Source organism: Crocodylus porosus, unplaced genomic scaffold, assembly GCF_001723895.1.
Source record: "Crocodylus porosus isolate Cpor-Errol unplaced genomic scaffold, CroPor_comp1, whole genome shotgun sequence".
In the NCBI taxonomy this organism is placed as follows: Eukaryota; Metazoa; Chordata; order Crocodylia; family Crocodylidae; genus Crocodylus; species Crocodylus porosus.
The window spans coordinates 1,633,885-1,651,142 of NW_017728939.1; the positions used below are offsets into that span (position 1 = coordinate 1,633,885).

General features: G+C 43.9%; 1 protein-coding gene across 1 annotated transcript in view; it reads left to right on the plus strand.

Moving 5' to 3' along the window:
• The first annotated feature begins 6 nt into the window (after positions 1–6).
• Positions 7–17,258, plus strand: part of MAN1C1 (mannosidase alpha class 1C member 1) — a 70,002-nt gene continuing 52,750 nt past the window's right edge. Inside the window, exon 1 of the mRNA XM_019547641.1 lies at positions 7–150. The gene's annotated coding sequence lies outside the window, so the exon portion shown is untranslated. The remainder of the gene's footprint in view (positions 151–17,258) is intronic.

Consider the following 17,258-nt stretch of genomic DNA (forward strand, 5'->3'; position numbering starts at 1 on the left):
GGCGGCGAGCAGCAGGTGCCGCCGGCCACCGCGGGAGTCCCGGCGCGCTTCGACTACGGCCGCTTCCGCCGCAGCCTGCGGCACCCGGTGCGCGGCCGGCGGGGCGCCCAGGAGCCCGAGATCCGCGCCCGCCGCCTGAAGATCCGTGAGGTAACGGCTCCCCCGGGGTCCCCGCCCAGCTCCACCCTCTGCCCTGGGGTTCCCTTGCCCTGCTTCCCACCAACTCTGCCCTGGGGTCCCCTCGTCCTGCTTCCCCTTCATCCTCAGTCCCTTCCAGACCCTCATCTCTTTCCCACTCCCTCTTTTATCACCCTGATCACCTCTCGGCTTCTCTTCAACGGCAAATTTGGGCACTCCCCTTTCGTGGGGTGGCTTATCCTTTCTCCCAAACCCTCTGCTGGCCCCACCGTCCTGATTTGCATCCTGTCCTTGCCCCCATCTGTCCCCTGCCCCGGGGTGGACGGTCCTGACTGTTCATCCTGTCTGTGCCCACATCTGTTTTCTCCCCACCCTGGGTGGAAAGGTGAGGGTAGCTTTAAAAGGATGTGACTGCAGTGAAATGAAGCCAAGAGAAATTTCAGGTTGGGAAAGAGGGAAAACTTCCCAGCAGGGGTCGCATTAAAGTGTGCGGGAGTCTCGGTCACTTGGGATCTCTTAAAATCTAGGCAGGACAAAGCGCTGGAAAACGATCTGACTCACGGTGGCCCCGGGAATGGGCTGCATAGGGCTTAATAGAAACGCGTGAGGCAGATGAGCGGGATGAGGTTGGGGATCCTCTGCACCTATGCATCATGTTGCTATCTCGCTGGTTCAGGACTTGTTACCTAGTAACTGTGGACCAAAGAGTGCCTTCATCATCCATGTCGCCCATGTCTGTGTGTCCGCTGGGTTACACGGATGTAACCGGGGACAGGATTTGGCCGAGCGCCCCTAGTTTGTGTGTAAAGCCTGGCAACCTCACAAACGTTGCGGTGCGATCTGCGACCTAGTTAACCGAGAGCTATAGATCCAGCATAGCAGGAGAATTTATTGCATCTTTTTTTGCGGTAACGGGGAACAAACGTGGAGCAAATCTCAGTAGGACAGAAGATGCCAATGAGTAACACTCATAGATTTAATTAAGCAGAGTATTAATTTCCTGGGTTTGCTACTTAGATAAAGCCGTAGGCGTCCAGCATGTACTCAGACAGCCCCAGGTTGAACAGAGAAGGAAATAAAAGGATGATATTGGAGTTGATGAGCCCTCCATGTAGCCCACCTTTTAAGGACACGCTGCTTTAGAGCTCTCCTGTGCTTCTGATATTTGTCAGTCCTTAAAACCAAAAGCTGCAATACTGGGAGCGTTCCAGCTCCGCTGCCAGGCAGGCAGACGCAACACACCCAGAGGTGCTAGGTTTCTTTGTGATCCTGGGACTGACTGAATCCATCCTCTCACTCTCTGCTGCAGGGTATCAAAATATCTTGTTCTTTCATGCGCTGGAAGTTGAGGATTTTTGTATGTGTTGAGACCCCACAGGCAGGCTCCCAGTTTCCCTGGAACAACATGATGTGAGCACACAGCCCAGCATCATTCCCTTTCAAAACAAACAAACACAAAAACTACACGCTTTTTTTTTTTTTTTTTTAAACATTACTGGGAATAGATCATTTATCTGTGTTTAATATTTAATATGGGATTAATATTTAGCAGCCTGAATGTACTCAGACCTGCCTGCTTATAATGCATCCATAATTAGCACTCGATGGCAAAGTTAGGTTTTCAGGGATCAAAATTCATACATATTAGTTTTGTGCCCAGTGGTAATTACTCTTTGAACAGAGCATTTAATTGTGCAAAGTGCCCAGACTCATTTTTTCCACCCCCAGTCTCTTTCATTATGAAGCTAGAGGATGGAGCAGAATGTACAAAACAGGAAGGGGATTGTGCATAGAGGAAGAGATAACTTGTCTTATTTTTGGGAAATGGCAAAGCCACAAGGAAACAAAGGGGAAAAGATAAAACCCAGTACAAAAGGGGGCAACATGGGCCGGAGGAAACTGGCAAAGTCATCAGCAATGTCCTTTAAGTGCTAAGTGTGGCATTCTGGGCCCCGTGCTCTAATTGCTGATCGTTTGGTTGTGCAAGGTAGCTACACGGAGAGTGTGTTAAAGAGTGATACACTGGAGCAATAGGTAATTAATTGTCTGTCCTCCAAGAATTTCAAGCCCCATAATTTACTCAGATTTACTCCAAATTGTCTGCCATTCAAGGCTTTTTCTTCCCCTCCGCAGCCAGGTTGTTCTTGCATTACATGGAGCTCATTCTCCAGGGTGCAGGGGTGATGGGTATGAACAGAGCTTGAAGAATGTATTGTCTCGTATGTGAAAAACCTGGGACGTGATGTGGGACCAGGGATGCTGTTTTGGTTGGGAATACAAGGTGTTCCCTTCCCGAGCAGCTTGGGGAAAAGGGTTCGGAAGTCTCCTGGTGGACTGTTTCTGGATCTCTGCTCGAGGCTTCACTCTTCAGCTTTCATATCGTGGTCCGATGAGCTGGAAATTCACTCCTCCTACCTGCCTTGGCTGCCAGAAGCCAGGCTTATCTCCTTGTCTGTGCCCTCGCGGAGCCTGGTGACACGTGGACCAGGAAGGAGGGCGTGTTCCAGCCTCCCCGCTGCACTGAGCTGATGTGTTTGGAAGGTACTTTCCATCACAGTCTTTTCAGCCTCTTTTAACTGTCAGTATGTTTCTGTTTCCTGGGTGAAACTGGCCCAAGCGGTATCATTTTTACTGTGCTGTGTTTGGGACACCTCAGAGTAGTAGCAGAGGCACCAAATGCTTGTGCAGATAAAAGAGCTAAGATGGATTTGGCTCCTTTTGCTTGCAGCATTGGAATTATGTAAACAGTAATTCTCACTAACTGGAGTTTTGACTGCCGAGCTGAAATAGGATGCAGACTACTGTTGATGTCCCTAATTAAAAGAAGTAATTGCAGTACTGCAGCGAACTTAGTTGACTAGTATGCTTTTTCCAATTAACGCAGTGAAGTAAAAGTTGGTAGAGTGGGCAGATGCCTCATGTTCTGCTTTCTGTATTTAAATTCCAAAGCCAATGAAGTCAATTTTTCCCCCTCCAAGAAGAAAGCATGTGCCTTGGACTGACTGCTAACTGCAAAAGGCCAATGGTCATCTAGAGAATTACCTGAGATGTGCTGCTGTGTGTTACTTTTGACAGCATGGTATAGGAGGAGCTCTGACCTTTTGGAGAAAACTGCAATAAAAAACAAATGACAGCACCCCTAACGCTGCATGTTAAGCAACCGGAAAGGCTTGGGATAATTCATCTCCTAAACTGGTCTTTGAAAAACACATTAATTGTATAATTGATCAAGCGTGGCCTCGGGGAATAGCTGATTTTTAAAATATGCCAAATACTAGCAATTGATATTCAAAAATCCAAATGTTCCTGGACTCGGAATAGGGTTCTGACACAGAGCGAACGAATACGAACGACACAGCGGGATTCCATCTTTCTTCTGTCAACAGTTCCTACCCCAAGTTGGCTCAGTGACGAGCCCAAAATCTTTACCCCTCCCTCCCCTTCACAAAGGCCACAACTGCAAAACTCCCTGTGATCATTGGAACACGCAAGCTGTGTGGTTTCAGTCTCTTGCATCATAACCAGTAATAAAGTTTTTGGAGCTGGAGTTAAGCTGACAGTTTGGTTGATGGAGTTAAGCTGACAGTTTGGTTGATGGAGTTAAGCTGACAGTTTGGTTGATGGATGAGACAAAGTCGAATGCAGCCTGCTCTCCTCGTGCTGCCTGCACTCTGGGGCTAATAAGGGGGAAAGCGGTGGTAAGACGACCAGTGGAAAAGAAACAGCAGTGTTCCTCGGTGTTTTGGAGCTGAGCAGGGCAACGCTGCTAGTGCTTCAGCCCACGCAGGAATAAGGGTCTAGAGCAGCAGTTCTCAACCCTTTTTGTACCAGGACCCATTTGTGAACATCAGTGGCCAGTCCGGACCTAGTGCACCTCACTCTGGACCTCCTGCCCCCAGGCTCCCAGTATGGGGGGCCCCATGCAGCCCCTCGCTGGCTGGAGCTCTCCCTGCTTGCAAGGTAAAAGCCACTGTTTCTTGCACTTTTTTTTTTCTCCTTTAAAGGGGAATCCCTTTTTCAGATTTGTACACGACCCTTTCATATGTTCTTGTGACCCACTTTGGGTCACGACCCACAGGTTGAGAAACACTGATCTAGAGAAACTGGCTCTAAACCACTGTGAAACTGCCTTCACTGGCAGCTGTGCAAAATGCAAACAGCAAAACAAGCGTTCTAAACAAGGAAGATTTGCTGGTTTTGTAACTAAGGAAGGTGGCATTAATATCATAGGAAAAAACAAGTTTTAAGTGAGGTTCCAAAGCCTGACTTGAAAGAGGGGCTAGGTAAGAGTGAAGAATGAGGAGCTCCCAGGTTCCTATCTTAGTCCTGTGCTGGGACTCTGCTTCTCTCTGACATGTGTTTGGTTTCCTTTTACTGGCAGTAATTAAGGTCTATTTATGTTGTAGCCCTTTTAATCGTGATTTCTGCTTTTGTCCCCACCTTCATTTACTGCACCCTGCTGTCTTTTGTGTTTTAACATGGCTCTAACAGCACATTTACTTTGACTCTCCAGATTCTGATCATTAAAAGTCCAAGGATATTTGCCATCAGAGAAAACATTCTTCTCAGTCCTCAGAGGTATGTAGGTGTCTAAATACCTTTGAGCATCTGGGCGTTCGTGACTGAGAGTGAGAGTCTATCTCATCCTCTGATATATTTAGTATTTGCGGTTGAATGAACCACTGCAGGTGGTAGTTAAAAAGGTAGATCTGCGTTTACTTTAAATGTAGCTGTTGGGATGGTCTGTCTCCACTAAACAATTTTGAGAAAATAGGAATCCTAGATTAGGTACTGAACTCTGGCTAACAGTCAGAGTTGGGTGCCTAGTTCCCTTAGGTGCTTTGGAAAATCCATGGGCAACTGGTGCTGCCTTAGTCAGGGGGGCACATTCCTCCCCCCTCCATGACCAGTCCCGCTGACTTGGGGGAAGGGTCCTCCCCAGGTGATCCTGTGACAGCCGATGGCTGCATTTACTGCAGCTGCTTCTGGGAGCAAGCACTGGCCAATCACTGCAGCTGCTCCTAAAAGCAGCTGCAATAAGCGCAGCAATCGGCAGCGCTTGTGGGGGGCATTGGTGTTCCCGCCTGCCCATTGCCTAAGCGGTGAGCATGGCCATCAGGGGGTGCACATGCACCCCTTACACATCACCACTGGGAAAATCCTACCTAATAATTCTGTAGTGGATTAAATAGAAGAGGTTTGTTATGGGCAGCTGCTGGGGAAGTGCCTTATATTGTCCCTTTAATCTGTTCCACAATCCTGACATCTGCTGGGAGGAGAATTCACTTCTGAGACTCAATTCAGTCCTGGACGCCTAGAACTGTAACACCAATTAACTGAATGAAGGGCTCAAATCGGTTGTTAACATTAGGTTACAATTGGGCCACTAGTAAAATCCTGTGTATTCCATTATCCACTGGAGTCTAGTCATCTTTCATCTCACTCTTGCCCCTCTCCCTCAGTGTCCTTCTATGCGGAGCAAGCAACAGGCCTAATTTGGGGGTAACACACATCAGATGTCCCACACACATTTCCAGCTTGAGGAGTTGTCTGGTGCCAGTAGAAGCTCTAGCTGGAAGTAGGCTCTCCCAAACCCATCTCTCAGGCTTGGGTTCTCGGAAGGTTTCATATCTCATGTGGTGGTCTGATATTGCGTGAGTGTATTATGAACGAGAGAGGCTGGTAGCTGATGGTGGAGAAGACTGTTCTAGTAAACCACTTCTTATACTGAAACAGAATGAAAATCTGTCTCAGTATATTGTGATCAAACCATAATTCCATCTCAAGGGGGGGAAATATCTTGCTTTTGAGAGGACTCCATTGCAATGTGGAGTGCTAGACAGCTGGCTGGAATTTTTCCGTTACACTGTACTCTCTTTACTCTTGCATTTATTTACTGAACTCATGAAAAAGGGCACTATATAGTAAATTCCCCTGAATGGTGCATCCAGTATATTTTTGTGCTTCACTAGTCCCTGGTGGATTCATGCAAACAAAATTAGGCCTAACCTGTCTGAAGCTGTGAATGCCTCATTTGGCTCTAGGGTACATGGCTAATTGAGTACAAGTATTTTTGTCCTATAGATGTAACGCACAGACAAAGAAAATATTTTCCCTCTGTAGCCTGTTTTGCAGTATGCTGTGCTCTATAAAGATGCTAAAGATAGAGCAGTGCCCAGTACTCCTGCTATAGTCAAGAGTATTTCAGAATTTCAAGGTATTGTAGCTTGTCAGTAAACATTTGCTCATTGCTGTAAAAGCTGAACGCTGAGAGCACTCATTTCAAAGCAACTACATTTGGTGTAAGGCTGACTTATAAGCTGCTGCTTAAAGACAATGCAGTAGTCGCACAAAAGCAAAATTGCTAGAGCATGGACCTCTCCAGACAGATTACAGATAATGACTGAACACAACCACCGGACATGGGTAAATGTGTTTCCAGGACACACACAAGCCTGTTATGCATAAGGACCTACATATTGCTGAATTAGTTCAGTAAATACATGGAGTTTCATCAGGTTGCCTCAGATACAAAGGCAAGGGCTGCGGAGCAGCAGAGTTAGATGTGGGCTAGAGCTTGTCTGTAACCTTCTCCCATGATTTTAATCAGTTATTCTTGCACTGCATGTATAATGACACACATTTGCTAGTACATGAGATTTTAACCGCCTGACAGTCTCCCTATGCAAAATATTTATAGGTTCTTGATTAATTTGATAATCAACAATTAAATCCATCTCTGAATGGGAGAATTGTTTCTGAGTGCAGAGTTCTTCATTTGATCCTTTGCTGGAATTTACAAGAAAATGTTGCCAAACATTCTTCCTGGCCTTTATGGCTTTGTTTTAATCATTAGATGCATAATAAAATAAAATGAGGTTGCCTTAATAAAGGAATAGAGGGGGTGGTGGGAAGAATGAAGCTGTATCTTGCAGTTTCAGATGGGTCTGTACTTTACTTTATTTCTAAAAGGAAATTTTACCACTTGGACAGGGAGGCAAATCTTGTTTTGGGTGTTTCCTCCTTTTTAAATTTATAAGTGATGACTCGAACAAAAGTGCCTTAAATTGGGAATTGTAGAAAGGCTGTTTGGTGTGTGGAGTTGACATGCATCTGCAGTTGTTGCCTTTCCACAGTATCCCCATAGCTATTATGGTTTATTTTATGACACAATATTTTGGAAGGGCTCCAAAGGAGCTGTCATGGCCTGGTGTGTCAGTGATGTACATAATGGGAGTGCATTGTATATGATGGACCCAACACAAACGCAGTAAAGCAAGCACAGCAGGAGCATAGGGAGACTTGGTAATAACCATGTCCTATTAATGTTAGGTTTTTAAGTGTTAGTCATTAGACTGTTGCCCATTTAGTAGAGATACAGTATGAATTAGAACAGAAGATTTCATTCTGAATTCCACTCCTGGCTACAGATTTCCTGTGTGGTCTTAGGCAACTGACAGAGGGACACTGTTGGATAAATATTGCCCAATGCTTCAGATTTTTTACAAAAAAAAAAAAAGAAGGGTTTTCTATAATCTGGCAACGCACATATTTTGATCTATTTTTAAAACCAGGGGGAAAAATTCCTTGGCATTGGTTAACCTAGATCTTGAAATGTTTTCCTAATGTATGCAGACCAGAAAGCAAAGTGGGATAAATAATCCATTTTCATTATAGACACTGAAATAAATGTACAAAACAAATAGCTAAGGTGGTGAAAGGTTGTACAGAAATCTAGGTTTGATCGATCAGAAGTGTTCAGGACATTGATAAAGAAAAGTCTTTTAAAAATCAGATTTTTAGTCTTAATTTTTCTTTGGGCTTATCTGTAAAATGGGTGTGACTTGTGCTTGGCTAATTCCATTAGCCAGAAACGAATGTTTCCAAAGTGCTTTATTCTTTGGGGAGCTATCCAATTACAAATAGTTTGTTGAGATTGTCCTGAAGCAAAAACCCTTTTGCTGGGTCCCTATCATATAGCCATGCTGTGTGTTTGAGCTTTCTCCATTGATGCAAATGGAATTAAAGGAAGGAGAAGATCCTTGAAGGAAAGAAAAAACAAAAAAACCCTGTTTTCTGACTTATTTATTTGGGCTAGTTATTTTGCTGGCTGTGATTTACCTGGGAGCCAGGAATGAATTGGTTCTAAGCTTGCCTCTGATATTCCACTCTGTGGGTTTGGACTTGTCACTTGATCTCTGTTCCTTAACGGACCAATTGGTAGGTTGGGTATAATCAGAAAAGTTTTGGGAGGAATAACTTGGGTAAAGGCTTTGAAAGCAATGCCTAGCACTAATTAGTGGTTTACGTTTCAATTGGCTGTACAAATGCCAGCTCCTCTTAAGGGTTCTCTGTTTGGCATTCTGTCGGAAGTGTCAGTGCCGTAAGGGTCGGATGCTGTTTCGTACGCAGTCAGTGAGTCGACTTCACTTGATTCCAGCTGCAGAATGGCAAAGTCCTAAATCCTTGTTTGTGCTGAGAATTGCAACCATCTTTGTATCTTTCCACAAGCAGCGAATAAAACCGGGATCTTGCTCTGGTTGCATTAACACAATTTCCCTGGCCAGTCAAGAAAGTGCATAGCCATGTACTGTACTTTGGGAAGCAAGAAGATAATCGTGCATTAGTGCTTACTTATCCTGCACTTACCTTGAAACCCTCCCGCTCTGTGTGCAGGCAGGCCCAGCTAGCAGATAAAAAGCCTTCACTGGAAATAATGAGGTCTGTGGTTCCTTTTCCAGAGCCTTCATCTTGCATTGCAGTGCTGATTGTCCTGAGCTTGTGAGCACAGCTGCCTTCTGGGGTTATGAAAATAGGTTACTTTTCACAGGTGGTAATGTACTAGCTTCACCCAAGTACCAGGGCTTATTTTCTAATGCTTCTTTAGAAGTTGTTTTCTGGCAGTGAAATCAAAATAGGATTTCCTACTTTCTAAATGCTGCGATGATTTGAACCAAATCTTCATTAGAAGTCTGTTCTGAGTCTATTCTGGTTCCATGAAAATCAGTTACTCCTCCTCTTCCTCCAGTTATGGATCTTTCCTGGGTATACAGGAAGCAGAGTCTAATTTTGTATATTTAAAAGTGTTTTCTCACATAGGGAAAAAAATCTAGATACCTTTCTTTTCCTCCCATTTGTTGTTCTCTTGTTTTCCAAGACTAAAGGAAAAAAAAATCTAATAGTGAGATTTAATTGAGCGTGAAATAGTTTTCTACAAGAAGTCATGGGAGTTTGTTGCATGGGATGTTTAAAGCTAGTGTAAACAAAACAGTAGAAGAGGTACCAAGAGGGACAGGTCTGTACTGACAATGGACAATGTGTGAGTAGATCTTTTCTGCCTCTAATTTCTAGGAATCCTTAGGTTTCTTTCCCTTGGCTTATGTACATCTCTAAATTGCCTTTCATAGCTTTACCCTTTTAGCAGTTCATTAATCTTGGTAGTGTGATGACCATCTAATGTAGCATTGGAATTATGCCAGGGCCAAGCCCTAATACCTCCCATGACTGGAGGTCAGACTAAATGAAAGCGAATCCCCCTTCATTCTGGCAGCCACATTCTGACTGTTCTAACATCCGCTCTGGGAACTTCATATTTTAGTAAAGATCCAGTATTTGAAAGCTGATTTCTCTGATTTATTGTTGACCAAGATACTCCTAGAGGAGCCTATCAGTTTCTGGCTAATAAATACTTACTGTGCTCCAGGAGCTTCATGTTTTCCTTGAGTACCAACTCAGACAGTGGACAATGGAAAGGTTGCAGGATATATGATTCCTGGCTCTTACTAATCAGTATCTGTCATAAACTAGTGGATCAATCGCTGAAGGCTGGCTAATCTTTGAGAATTGTTCCTTCACCTTCTGGAAATTGACATCACAAGCAACTTTTGACAGGGAGAGGACAGCCATGCTCCAGTCCCTCACTTCAAGCAAAGACTATGCAGACAGATGAGCCAACAAGATGGTATCAAGCTAATGGTCCTCCTCCAGATCATTTATTTTAAGCCATCCAGGACAGGGCTGAAGCACAAAGTAGACAACTAGTTCCCCTATGTGTATTCTGGATCAGACTTTGCTCTCCTCTCCAGCCTTTGGACTGTGGGGGAGGCAGCTTCCCTACAGATGCTTTCTTCCTTTTCTGCTCCTCTCCACATGAAGCAGGAGTAAGGGGGGGAGAACTTGTTCTCCATCTTCCCCCTTAATTTCTTTCCTTAACTAGCCCGTCAGTTTACAGCTCTGTTCTTTATGATGCCAGCCCTGGTGCCATGTTGGTGTTGGAAGAAACCTGAACTTTTCTAGGAATCCAGCAGGGATAATTGTATTCATGGGCCTGCTATTGTGCCATTGTCTTGCAGGGGGGAAGGGAGGTTCTTCTCCCTCCCCCTTCTCTGTGTGTGACCACAAGAACTATTGTCCCATGCTCTGTAAAAACAAAACAAACAACAACCCAAAAACAAAACAAAAAAACCTTTTGAAATGTTACTCGTTGAGCCAGAGCCCTTTGGGCTGTCCAGCCCATTCTTTCTGGTTTTATTCCACATTTGGTATCATAGGTAGCAATGCTGCCATAGAGCCAGGGGTTGCTGGGGTACATTAAATTACTGTTCCCTGTCTTAGTTGTGTAAGGATTCATTTGAGCTCAGGTAAGGTGGTGTTACTCACTTGTCTCAGAATGGCTGAATGGCAGGCATATAAATAGAGGTTTCATGGTCTGTGTTCTGTCTTTCTTGAAACTTGGATTCAATATCCAGAGAGTTTCTGCCATGATTCTGCATCTGAGGCTGAGGAACCACAAGTCTTTTCCATTCTTGGATTTCTTCCTGTGGTATGTCCCTTCTGTAACTAATCTTTTTGGGATGCATCCTACAGGCTGTTGAGTAGTTGGACCCAATGGGTTCTAGAAAGCATTTTTCCTACCTTTTTGTTAAGGAAAAAGAATTCTAGGTATCTTCCTCTGCCCTTGCAGTCTGCCCCTTTGTGTTAAGTTATTGCTACACCATCCTTTGAAATATCCCTTGAGCTGCTGCTTCTCCAGAAGTGAAAAATCTTCAGCGGTGGTTATAATGTAGCTCTGAAAAATCATCTGGCAAGATACTTGTGTATCTCCTCACCACTGTTCTTTAAAATTTGTGGTTGTTTGGTGAGGGGAGAGCATTCTGGGCCCAGCCCCTAAGTGATCGCGCTCTGTGATTCATGTGGAGTGTTGCTGTCTTGGAGTTTTTGTTTTATTCTTTGTGTGTCATTGAAGGCTAAAGAATATCGCTTGCTGAACGTGCTTGGAAGAAGCTGGTTGGAATGTCAGATCCCCTTAAGTCAGTCTACAGGTACATCACAGGGCCAAAAATCTTAAGAGCCAGGGGAATTTCCTGCCTGACTTCTACTGGTACAAGACCCAGGAGTGAGAATTTTTTTTTCAAGATTGTATTTTCAGAGAAGCACAATTATAAAGAAGGTACATCTTTATTCAAGGCTTGCCAGCATAAAAGACTAGCAGCTCAGAAGAGAGGAGGCATTATGAAGCAACATAATCGGAAACACTCAAAGAATCTAAATAATGAAGCAGCCTCTGAAGTTTAGTGCTCTCCTTTGGTGTCTGTCTCAGACCTTGTGCTTGTGCAGCCCCCCGGCAATAGCTATAAAAGGGTTGTTTTATGGAGCTGCAGTGTTTTGCAAACATCTTCTAATTTGCAAGTACGTCAGCAAAATAAGTTTATGATGTGAAGCCCCATGTAATGTTTGGGATGTAAAGTTAATGATTTGTAGCGTTTTGCAAATGTCAGGAGAAATATTTCTTTTGTGGATAGGACCTTTGCACCTCAAACACCAGCTCATCCAAGGATTTCTGAAATCTCTGGTGAATTCCAGCACAGTTTGGGATACTTCAATGCCATGTTTCCATACAGTGTAAATGTATGGGTTTTGTTGGTATTTTTGTTGGTGTTTGGCATGACTTTACATTGCGTGTCTGTGTGTAAGCGAGCACACAGTAACTTCTCCAAACGTTTTTCCTTACTTTGGTGATTTCCTGACTTCCTGGACCCAATGGCTTTTGTCAGACCTTAAAAATTACTTATTTTTGCATCTTCACTGAAGTGTGGGGAGGAGGAGAGAGGACTGGTGTTATCTGTGACCTACCACTTGGAGAGCCTTAAGTTGTAGATAACAAACTTTGCAAACTTGAGAAAATGCATCTTAGTTTATTAATTTGGGAATTCTATTTTGTATATTAAATACCTGGGAGCAGTGAACCCAAATCCATGAGACTCCAGCACTTCCTGTTCCAATTTTTGCTGTCCATGTGAGTGGGTGAAAGAAGACAGGGTGCTGAAAACCAGAAATCCAGGTCATTTGCTAATGTCTTCATTACACAGAAGTTGCTGAAATAATATTTCTTTTTTTTATCCATTCAGTAGTAATAACTGGAGAGCTAATAATTACCCTGGTGGTTTTTAAATTAATTTCTCATGAATTCATACGCTGTTACATTCCTTTTCCTTCTTGAGTCTTTCTAGCTTCCCTCTCTCATTCGTATTCAGCATATTTGTCAGAGGAAAATCTCTCACTTTATCTGCATCACCGACTCTGTAGTTAGCTCTGATCCTAGAAACTGACCCCAGTGCTTACAGTGGGCAAAATTACTGCTGGAGGACCAATCTGCAAAAGAAATCAGTCTTCAAGTTTAATAAGATTGCTTCTTCCAGGCCTGTGTCACTCCGAGCAAATTGGGAATGCACTCAGCCTCTTGTGAAAGTTTGTTATTTTGTTTTTATAAACCTCAAGTACTTGAGCAGTCGCACGAGGGAATAAACTCAAGAGCAGCCGAGCAGAGCCATCCCCGCTTTTATTTCTAGTGGCTGTTGTGCTGGATCAGTTGTGGTTGTACCCTGGAACATCATCTGCTGGATCAGTTCTAGAAGTGTGAAACACATTTTTGCCTTCCTTTTTCTGGTGCCAGGAGAGACCTAGAACAATTGTCCAAAGCTTCAGCCATAAGACATCAGGGAGTCTTACCATCATTTTCCTCCCTTGTGATTTAAAGCACTCTCTGCTTGGCATTCAGTTCACAAATTCATTCTCCCCAAAATAGGGCTGTCGGTTTTTTTGCAACCTCCCATTTCATTAAGAAACTTTAACTGCAAAACTAAACTGCTTTGCTGAGGTATTTCCTACTTTAGATGCAGATGGACCCAGCTGGGACTTAATGCCTGATGTAGCCCCACTTAAAAACTCCCCTCCCCACCCTGCCCCCCTCTTTTGGCATGGTTAAATCCAGTTGCATTAGGAATTTAATTAGGAGTGAGTTTATTTGCATTCAGCTTTCCTAGCAGGGGACTGTATGTCAGACGGACTCTTGGGTCCTGTGTCTGTCTCTGTCACTCTGCTCATGACCTTGTTGCTGTGGGCTTCTGTTCTCTCTTTGTAAAATGAGAATAATGCATGTCTTTGCCTTGAATGCGGTGGGGCTTCATTTATTACAGATGGCCCTTGTTAAGATAGGCAACAAGCATTTTTACTCTTGTGCTCACTTGTCTACTCATCTGGAAAACGGGGATGTTTGGCTGCCTTGCTGGAGGCAGTGATGAGCTTCAAAGTGTTTTGTGGACCTCAGACGAAAGGTGCTGTGTGTGCCAGGGAACGTAGCATGGCTGGAGCGGCTTGTGATTTCACGGCTGTTACCATGTTGTACATCTTATCCACTGGGTGTCACCACCACTTCCAAGAACCTTCTCTACAGAAGCATGCACCCTAGTTGCTGATATGAGAAGATCTCTCGTAGCAGTTAGCAGCACAGGGTGTGGAGAACAACCACTCATTTCTGTTGCAGCCTAAAATGGAGGTCAGGGAAATCGGGCCCATCCACTAGCTCATTGCAGTGGTGTTGGTTGTTGACTTGGTTTGCCCCAAGTGCTAACCACAAGTCAAGAGCATGGTGTACGCCCTGCTTTCATTTTCTTTGCTAAATTAAACTGCAAACTCATCCATTCAAAGTTTCTGTTCCTTTTGTTGGTCTCTCCTGGCCTCATTTGGGGCTTGCTTCAATAGAAGGAAGCCAAAAATAACAGTAAGTGGTGGAGAGAAAGCCACCAGCCTTAATTCCTTGAAAATGAATTCTGCTACAAAAGTCCTAGGTAGAAAACTGCCCTGCCCACCTCTTGTTTGAACACTGCTTTATTACATTAACTTGGCAGATAAAGATACATGTAGCAAATTATTTACAGTATCTGCCTAATGTCTAATAATTGAAGTATCCGCCAGCCTATTTACACTGTGGCAGATTTGGCAGAGTTTCAATTTCAGCTCTGCAAGCTGTTACCAAGGGCTCACGCACAGGGAAACGGTTGTAGACTCGGGCTGACAACCGAGCCTGAAAACGCCAGCCTATGCTCAGCGCTGAAGGAAGAATCGGATGGATCATCACAGATGGAACCGCTCAGGAAAACCTCAACCGCGTTACGCTGAGTGGGCTTCATAAAGTTGTGCTGCAGTTCAGTTGTGAGGAATTGGGCTTGAGATGGGAACTGCTGGGTAAAGTACTGTAACCTGTGATATGTAGGAAGATTGAAGCCATGACCTTAAAATCTGCATTGCAGCTCTGCTCCAGGGCGTTAACGTGTGTTGATGAACTGTTTGAGCAGGGCTGTATTGCACCCCTGACATGACATCACTTTAATCTGCGTGTTCCCGGTTATACTGGGCTCCTGCCCCTGCACCATGTTCCATCTGGGTCCAGCTGCAAATGAAGTGGGTCTGGAGTTGCTGGTGGCCAGGTCAGGATTACAGTGCGTATAGCCTGGATGTGGCATTTTGCCTTCTCTGCCTGTTGCTTCCATCTCTATGAAATCTTTGGGATGACTAATTGTGCCTTGCCAGAGGCGCGGAGAACTAAATCATTTAACTTTAATTACACTTGTACATGTACTAGTGCCATGCATATTCACTTGGGTGGGAGCACTTTTATCTCTTACTCCTCATCACTTTCCTGGGGTAATAGTATCTCCATTTTCCAAATGGGTAGCGTGAGGCCCAGAGCAGCTGAGAAGGACTTGGAGATAGCGGAAAAGCAGGGAATGGGATTTTGCCACTGACTTCCACAGGGCCAGGAGTCCTGCCCCAAGTTCAGACCTCGGGTACTCGCCACCTTGGGGCTGAGAGAGATTAATGCAATGCATGTGTTTAATGTTATTTAAATGAAGAAAAGATCTGCCTATAGCCTAGAGAAATGAGACTTATTATGGCTGTCAGGTGTTTGAAAGCTGGTTAAATGAAAAACTCTTCCTCTCCCTTAGCATTTTATTCAAGGTTAGAAGCTAACATGGCTGCTTTAAAACAGACAGGTTTGCCAGTGTGTCTGTAAATTGCTTCAGTTCCTATTGGGATCTATTGGATTTACAGTAATCTTTAATTATAAAATGTAATTACTTCAGGATGGATTATCAGTGTTGCTGTCCACTTCCACGTGTTGCCTGGTAACATACTCGCGCGCTGTAGCCAAGTCTGTTCTGCTAGTTATAGTCTTTTAAAATTTGTAAAGTAAAAGCCTGTGGATATTAGGACTTGTCTAAATGAAACCTTTCAATCAAGTGATGCAGCACTTACATAACATTTTCCTGTTTGCTAAAAGTGTTTCAGAGGACTCTCTCCATCATCAGAAGGCCTAGAAGTCATTCAGCTTGGCAGTGGTTCTTTGAGTCCATCATTGTATTCATACTCCAACCTTTAAAAAAAAAAATATTCCCTAGGGCTGTGTGTGTATTTCTGTGCATGTAAAATCATATCAAACAATAACGTGAGTACCTCGGATTATAAACTGACATCATGGCATTGACGCCGGTGGATCTACTTTTGATTACATCCCTGCTTGGGAGTGAGATTAGAAGCCCTAATCGTTGTCATGAAGTTGTAGTGACTCCTTGTCATGCGTGCATGCACGTGTGCGTGCACACACATGCCAGTCCCTTCCACTTTTCCTGTTGCCCTATGGGGCTTCGAGAAAGTAAGAGGCAGGTCCTACCTGATGGTGTGGATGATCTTCACCAAAAAAATGGGAAGGAAGCCATGTACCAGTCCTGAGGGAGGAAGCATATGAAAAAAGGTATTAAAAATGAAATCAATATTATTATTGGAAGACCCCAAGCTTGTAAATTTTTAGATCTTTTTATAGCCAGCTTAAATATTTTAAATGGAGTTAAGGGAAAGAATAAAAACAAAAAAAGGCAAAAAGAGCCTTGAAAGTGGTTATCTTGAAAAGATAATTGCTTTGTATAATGTTCCTGGGAAGCTCTTGAAGAGGAGTGATTGGTTGGCATATTTAAATTTCATCTCTTAGGCATTTACTAATTATCCCAGCCTAGATGGATAAAACTAATCAAATAGCTGTTTGGCAATTCTCTGCATTTCAAAATCTAACTGGGCTAAACATAACAAAAGCAAATGGTAGTACGGCTGTGGGTTTTTTTCCCCCTCTCTGATTCCCCCTCACTTCTACAAGAAGATTTAACCCAGGGTTTTTAATGACTTGGATGCTTTAGATGCATATATTAAGCTTCAACCAAAGCAATGTGCATGTCTACCTTCATAGCACAACATTACTTTGGTAACATTGTGTGGGTTTTTTTTATTGTGAGCTGTGTTTCTCCATCATAGGCCCGAAGGGTTTCCTTTCGAGCTGCCTAGATTACAGAACAAGGCCATAAAAATCTTCTAGAATTCCAGTGGTTGCCTGTCATCTTCCATGCCATCTTACCGTCCAGAACCAGGAGTTGGACTTCTCACGTGCTAAGGGCCCTCACCTCCATTTCAAGTCGGTAGAAACAAGCACATGCTCAACACCTATGAAAAGATTCTAGGACAGAAGAGCAGGAGTAGTCAATTTGCACTTGTCCAAAGGCTTCCATGATGTATAGCTTTGGACCTGAGCCATAAAAGCCATGCCAGACCAGGGAACCAATGAAGCCCTGACATTGTGGGATTTTTTAATGGAATTTGTATTGATAATTTGATTCATTGCATAAACATTCAGCAAGTGCAGCGATGCCCATTCTACTGATTTACGAGTCATGCGAGGACATGCAGACAAACACGAAAGGAGATGAGAATCAAAGCTATGTGGTAACAATGCAGGC